Here is a 7,979-nt window from a genome sequence, read left to right on the forward strand (position 1 = left end):
TCCACCTAACATGCTGACACAAATATTTTAGATACAAGTGCTGACAGTCTGGGGGAGCACTATCCTTTCTAGTGTCTAACCCTCTTTACCAGGTGTTGTCAGTCCTCGTGGGTTATGGGGTCTGGATTCATATCTTTCCCTGTTTTGGTCCCATACAACCTGGAACTCTCCTCACCTCACCTTTGTTTTTTCTTTCTCCTAAAGACCTGCATAATTAAGTTTGTTTTTTTTTTTTTTCCCCTTCTGTACGAGTATTGTTTACTTTGATATTTTATTCAATGGAGAGAAAAAAGTGAAAGTGTTCACACTCCTCTGTGTGATGAACACTGACATGATTAAGGCTTCTTCATTTCAGTCCTTCCCAGGTAATTATTTTCCCACAGTTCTTCCTCAGATTTGAACTGTGCTCTGAGCACCTCAGCTCTTCTCCTCTGGCCCCTGTTTCCTGTATGCACAGGGTCACTGCTAGATGTCTCTGTTGGGGCAAGGTGGCACCTGGTGACTTGTCTGGGTGCAAGAACCTGTGTCAGGCTGCCTGATGCTGCCTTAATCTGTTCTGTGTCAGTTTGGTGTTTATAGGATTGCATCTGTCTGTGGTGGTTGGACCCTGGCTGGAGGCCAGCTGCCCACCAAAGCTGCTCTACCACTCCCCTCCTCAACTGGAGAGAGGTGAGAAAATTTCATTAATGGTTCATGCGTTGAGATAAAGACAGGGAGAAATCACTCACTGATTACCATCATGGGCAAAACAGACTTGATTTAATTGAATTTATTGCAAATCAAATCAGAGCAGGATAATGACAGGTAAAATGGTTATTAAAAACACTTTCCCCTTGCCCCTCCCTCCTTCCCAGAGTTAACTTTATTCTCAATTCTCTACCTTCTCCCCTCTCAATGGTGCAGGGGAATGGAGGTTATGGTCAGTTCATCACATGCTTTTTTCTGCAGCTGCTTCCTCCTTTCCCCTGCTCCAGTGTGGGCTTCCTCACACAAGAGACAGTCCTCCATGAACTTCTCCAATGTCAATCCTTCCCAGAGGCTAAAGTTCTTCATGAACTGCTACAGTGTGGTCTCTTTTCTCCCCCCACTCTGTGCAATCCTTCAGGAACAGGCTGAATGGGTTCCCCTTAGGGTCACAGTCTTCTTTTGGGCATCTACCTGCTCTGGGGTGGGGCTCCTCCAGGGGCTGTGGGTGGATCTCTGTGGTCTGCCCTCCAGGGCATGCAGACATCCCTGTGGACCTTCATGAGCTGCAGGGGCACAGCTGCTTCACCATGCACCACAGCTGCTTCCATGCAGGGGAAGCACACTCCGGCATCTGGAGCCCTTCCTCCCACTTCTTCATTGACCTGAGTGTCTGCAGAGCTGTTCTTCTCATATATTCTTACTCCTCAATTACTTACACCACAATTACTTCTGTGCAATAACTTCTTTTTATTCCCCCCGCCCCCTTCCTTAATATATTGTCACAGAGCTTCACAATGCCTCCAATTGCTCCCAGCAGCAGTAAGACACAATCCTCTGCAGACATTGAATTACTGGTGCCTTTTTAGCCAAAATCAACATGTGCTTGTGCTGCTGCAGAGAATCACAATCAAACAATCCCCAACATTCATCTGCTTGTCCAGCAGACAAGACAGTTTAAGGGCAGGCCCTCTACCAGCCAAGGAACTGAGGTTCAAAGCAGCAGAGAGGCATTTTGCAGACCCAGTACTGAAACCAAAGGGTTTCTTTGCAGATGCCATATGGATTGGCTGGCATCTGTGAGGAGGAAGATAGAAAATAATAGTGTGCTATGCTTTCTTATACCTATGTATTTGGACAGATCATAGTTTAGCTTGAAAATCTGAACCAGGCAAAAAGTACTTAATCAAATTCATAACCACAGTCGTGCAGCAAGGCTGTGATATCTCAAGGCATATGGCTGTAAACTTTTGGAAGTAAACTTCCAGGCCATTTGGAGGAGTGACAAGCTCATTGTGAGCCAGCAGGAGAATCAGCAGAGCTGCAGGATGTCCAGGCTAAGAGTGGGCAGCCGGACCTGGATGTAGGACACACTGATCACCCTGTCAGGAGAGAAATCGCCTCTTCTTTTCATCCCTCCTGTTGCCCAGTGTGCTGCATGATGGCTTGTACCGGCAGGAACTTGCTTTGCTGGGGAGGGAAGCCTCTGCCTCTGCTGCTCAGATGAAATCCAGCATGGGGCTGAGCCTGGGGCAGACAGGCAGCTCTTGAGTTCGTGGGGCTCCATCCTTGGGAATGAAGGGGACATGCCAGACAACCACATATTAGTTCTAAAAAATCTGAAAACTCTAAAAGTCTAAAAAGCTTCCCTCTGGCCCCATAGAGGAAGAACAAAATGCTGCTGCATTTCTCAGGATCAGGAGAGGGCTGGGTCCTGACAGGGGACTGGCAAGGCTTTTGGGGCCAGCAGAGGGACCGGTGCTGGCCGGAATGTGCAGTTAGCAGCACAAACACACTTGGCTCTGGAGGCGAGGTGGTAAGATATATTTTTTTAATTATTGAGCTGTGTACACATTATGAAACCATTATAGAACCAAAGTATATAAAATTTCAAATTGCAAATACCAGCTTATACAAAGGGGTAATAAAATAAATAATACATTAACTAGCTCCAGTACTCTGCATTCATAGACAGTAATGGAACCATATACATCAGAAGCCATAAAAATGCATACATTAAACAGGGTGCACAGTGGTAACTGAGGGTTCATCTTGATGCTTCCTGGCTGCATGAGAGTCTATTAGTGCTGGGGGATGGGAACTCTATTTGCTACTTAAGCAGTTATTGACTGAGAGAGGGAAATACAAACCTCACAGACCAGGCTGGTAGGAAAAAGGGTGAGAACTTAGCTTGACATAACACATAAACACTGTAAACAAAGTGGACTTTGAAGGTTATTATGTACAACCACTGTGTGCTGTAGTGCAGGATCTGTCTTGTTGTGGGACACCAAGAGAGAGGATTGCACTGTGTGTGCACAGGTGGAACACCAGCACACCTTGCACGTGCAAGAAGGAGGTGTCCTCATCAATGGTCATTCTGCAGATTTTGACAGGGGGAATAATTTTCTCTAGAAATAAACATCCTCTAATTCAGCAAAAATACGGGGCAAGATCCTTCTCTGGCTCCTGTACATTGTGGCAGTACTGGTGTAGCTCAGGTAGCCCTTGCCAGAGAGGGTTGTGTGATACCTGTGTATGTGCCAGAGTTAGGTCTGGCTGGGTTTAGACTGGAGTGCTGTCCTCCCATGGCCATAGATGTGTTTATTTATGTCACTGCATTGTAACAGATTTTCCTGGAACCTGCATGATGCACGGAAAATCTAAGTTTCTGCATCTACAAAGGAGAACAGAATATTTGGCCAAGGACCCAAGATCCAATCCCACCTCACTTCAGGCAAGAATCCTTTCCACTCCCTCTTGTTCTGTCTCCTGAAGCCCCTTTATTTTTTTTTTTTCCATGCATATATTGTTGTGACCCCAAGAAATAGCAGTGTGCAAGTGCTCTGATGCAGAACCTATGGTCTTTGAAGAATCCCACAATGGGAGAGTTTGGCATGCTAGGGTCTGTGCATCAAATGGCTTACAGGAGTGGCCTACTTGGAAAATTTGGGGAATCTTATGAATGGAAAGAAACTTAAAAAAAAAATAAATCAGACGTCTAGAAGGGTAAAAAAGCATGTATATCTATTTATATATAATATTATTATGATAGCCACCTGATAACATCAAATTAATTTAGATAAAAGTAAAGCTTATTCCTTGACAGGGTTCTGTTGCTTCTTTACTTTCAATGTGGCAGACAGATTCATGCCCAGAAATGTTTTCAATTGGTTTAGGAAACATTCTAAAGCAGGATTTTTTTGTCTGTTTGACTTGAATGATATGAATGTCATTATCTACTTGCCGGTACTGAAAATTCATTGTGGGGCTCTATTAAGTCTCTTTTCATTAAAAATAATTCTAATATATTGAGGAAAGAAAAGGGAATTGGAAAAGAGAAGTGGAAGGGGAAGACAGGTTTGAAGACTTCCCTATACTATGTCTGCTTTCTCTTTGTCAAGTTTTTCATCTGATGAAAACAAACATTATTCCATTGATTTTACTGATTTCTAGTAAGATAAAGACAGAGCACTGTAATCATATAATGCCATGAGGCACAGCTTACATCCTCATTTTTGTTCTGCCTACAGACAAAATGTATGTTTGATTCTTGAACACCACAAAGTGAACCTGTACTCGTGTCCCTTGCTCTCTCTCTGGGTCAGGCCCTGATCTCTGTTTCCCTGACACAGCTAACAGGTTTATGTTGGTGTGGAAACTGTGCTCTGTTTACACTGATGGAGCAGAGACTAGGGCTCCTGGCTCCCTCTTCTCCACTTGCACAAAGCCAAATGTGATCAGTACAGGAATTAATTAAATTTTAATAATTAATTTAATGGAGGGGAATTAAAAATTAGGAACAATTTGTTTTGAAATATATGTACTGAGCAGATGCCATGCAATCTCAGGTACACTGAGTTGACATGCATTCTGTTTAAAAATGCTGTATGATTTCAACTATCAGAAGGGTTTGAAAGTGTTATACCCTTGACAGTGACCTGTATTAAAATTAAAGCTCATGATTATTTGCCCAAGAAGACAACAAGATTTGCTATGTAATTTGAGAAGCATTTATAATACCGCTACCCATGTTGTAAGCTGATTATAAATAAAGTTCAGCAGAATTGCTTCCATCAGAAAATCAGAATTCACAGTCAAATAAAGTGTACAACCCTGATGTGTAGATGCTTCTAACTGCTACTGTACATAAATCAGATTCTGCTTAGCAACTGCTGCATATCATGTTTATTAAACACCTTCTGCTTATTACAGCAGAGGGTACTAAAAATTCTTCATGAAAATTTCTCAAATATCTTTTCACATCTTGGATATTTTTTAAAGGTCTCATTGCAGTGAACAGAATCCTTCTGCGGAAATGGTACTTGGGGGCTCTCAACATGTGCTTCCTGTTCCAGTCAGTCACATGGAAAATGTTCTCAGTTTACAAACCAGACAAATTGTTTTGTGTTGTTGCTTTAGTCCTAAGGCTCAACCCAGCATAAGGAGAATCAGGCTTCCTACTTTCAATATCATTGAGCATTTTGTTAAAAGTAATGCTCTTTATGAGTTCTGGGAAGTATTTGAAAACAGGCAATCTCATGAAGAAGTAAACCTGCCTCTGTGTCCCAGAAGGATGCTGGAGCAAGTGACAGTTCAACAAAGAAAATAACCCTTTACTCATCTGTGATTCTTTTGCATGAGTCTCTGCTATGAAATAATTTCTCACTGCTGGTCCACCATTTCATAAGTGACACACATTCGTCAGTGTCCCACATTTACACGCTACAATGGGCCTTTTAAACTAGTCACAGATGCTACAGGGTCTTATAGATTGAAAATGGTCAGCTGCATACTCTGACAGCCATTACTGTCACAGAGTATTCTAAAATGTCAGGCTCCATTTATATCTCATAAAAATAAAATAGCACTAGAAATATCAGCTTTGAAATAACTTTCAGTCCATTGCTTGCAGCTCCTTCTCTGCTCTTGTCTCAAGCTTTTCTTGACTGTTGCATGTTTGTCACTTCATGATCTCTTTCTTCTAGTTGTAGTACAAATGTCAGCTCTCAGACATTTGTACTACATGGCTCTACCTCTGCAACTTCTGCCAAGCTGACCACAAAATGTTGCTAATCTGTTTATGCAACTAGCAGGGGTGGAAGAACTCTGGAGGGTTAACCAGACTCTCCACACAGGAGTAACAGTAACTCCAAATGCTTCTGTGGACTCTGGTGATTAAACTCTGAACAAATCTTTGTGTACACACACACACACACACACACACACACACACATATATATGTATACACATACACACACACACTATACTGCATTCTTTGCTGTACTCCCTTGGCTCATGTGCAGGACTGTGCTGATGCAAGGGCTCACAGGGCAGCAGCCCTAGCACGTGTGCCATACAGACATACCCAGAACATTGCCAAAATGCTGCACCTCTTCCACCACGGATGAGGATATTTCCACCTGGATTCAGGCCACTGAAACTAGTCTACCAAATCTGAAGTGGATAACTTTGATTCATTGCATGCAAAGCTAAATGAAGTAGCAACACAGAGATTATGGCACTGCAGAATACAGTGGCTCAGTTCTCCACCAGGATAAATGTGGAACATGTAACAGTGCTCTGTACCGCCACTCTTCATCTGTAAATCCTCAACTGATTAATGCTCCTCTATATGAAGAAGTACCTCTTGGTGAGTGAGAGTCATGCACCTCCTCAATCATACAGCCAACTTCTCCCTGCATGAATTGTGTGGGAAATGGACATAACCGTTCTGGCTTATGATGGAGAACCTCTATCCCAGGACAGAACAGTCTTCCTCAGAAGAAAGTCTCACTCTGATGGTACTGCAGCATGCCTTGTGGCTTTTTTACAGATCAATTATTGCTTGATTAATTATATAGGTAGCAGGAAACTGGGAGAAACACTGGGAGGTTTTGTGACACCATAAATCTTAGAAGCTCTTTATCATAATTTAAAAACTTTTCTTTCCTACTAATTGTGCACATTTCTTAGCTGCAGAGCTCCTGTCTGTAATACAAGCAGTGAAAAATGCTACCTGGATAAGAATATATTTACATAATCACGAACTAATTACTGTTTGTCATAAGTAAAATCAAGGAATTATTACCATGCACAACTTGTTTAGTTGTACATGGATACAGTTGAACTGCTGGCTTGTTCTACCCTAGAACTGGTTATATTTGCAAACAGTGTGCAAAAAATCACTCCACTAACAGCCAGATGCACTTTCTGTTTCAAGATGTACTGCTCCTGCTCTTCACTCTGGTTTTTTTTTGGTGGCATTCCTCCTGATTTAATCTAGTTTTCCTGTGGGTGGAATCTGGCATAAAAAATATGTAAAGAGCTCTATACCCATCTGCATCAAAGGTGCTGTATAGATACCAATTAGCAATAATGACATTCAGGCACTTCAGGTGTATTTGAAAACAGTTGGCAGTGCCGGGTGCTAGAAATACAGAATGACTATACCCTCAGTTAGGTAAAATGGGATAGCCCTATTAATTCCAGCTAAGCCTTACCAGTTTATCTCAGCTGAGGATCTTGAGGATCTGACCCCTAAACTCAAGTCTCTCCCCAGCAGCAACTCAGGACCCAGCCAAATGCGCACTGTAGCTCCCTGTTTTAATTAAAGAAGTGGAAATTATTTTCTATTTTGGAAAGTTGTTGGGAATGATGTATGGATAACAGCTTGAGAATTCAAATTATGCCACAGATCAGCATGACCTGCAAGAAGCAAAAATGTTTTGACTACTACTCTAAGCAAAATCAGGATAGATGTCATAGATTATCCTTGCGTGCACAAATCCATAGCTGCATGTTTTATGCTGTTTATAAGTAGCTTTATTAACTGAAGTTGACTGCTAAATTTCCGTGCTTGTTTGGGAAAACTTCAAAAGTAAACAGTGGCAAAGAGCACTGTGCTGTTTTTCCACAGTTATAGTTTTGCACATTTTTTTGTGCATTTCAGAATTTTTTTGTACCTATGATCAAGGTAAAAGAACAAATCTAAAAGAATTACAGTTAGTCTTTGATTTTTGGAAGCATTGTGTTATGTACAATGCACTGAAGCATCAATCATGCTGATATGATAAGAACAAGACATATAAAAGGAAGATGTTCTCCGAGATTTTCTTAAATCACAGTGCTCCAAACTTCACAACATGCTTTATGTACATTATGAAAAGTCCCTATCAGCTGTATCCAAGTAACTGGATATGTATTAACACAGCTCTCCTGTCTTCTTCCCTTTCTCTTCTTCCTTTTCCACTCTTCCTTAGTAAACGCAATTTCTTTCCAGCTATCTCCAGTTA

The sequence above is a fragment of the Cyanistes caeruleus genome, chromosome 6 (genome assembly GCF_971803275.1).
Source record: "Cyanistes caeruleus chromosome 6, bCyaCae1.hap1.1, whole genome shotgun sequence".
In the NCBI taxonomy this organism is placed as follows: domain Eukaryota; kingdom Metazoa; phylum Chordata; class Aves; order Passeriformes; family Paridae; genus Cyanistes; species Cyanistes caeruleus.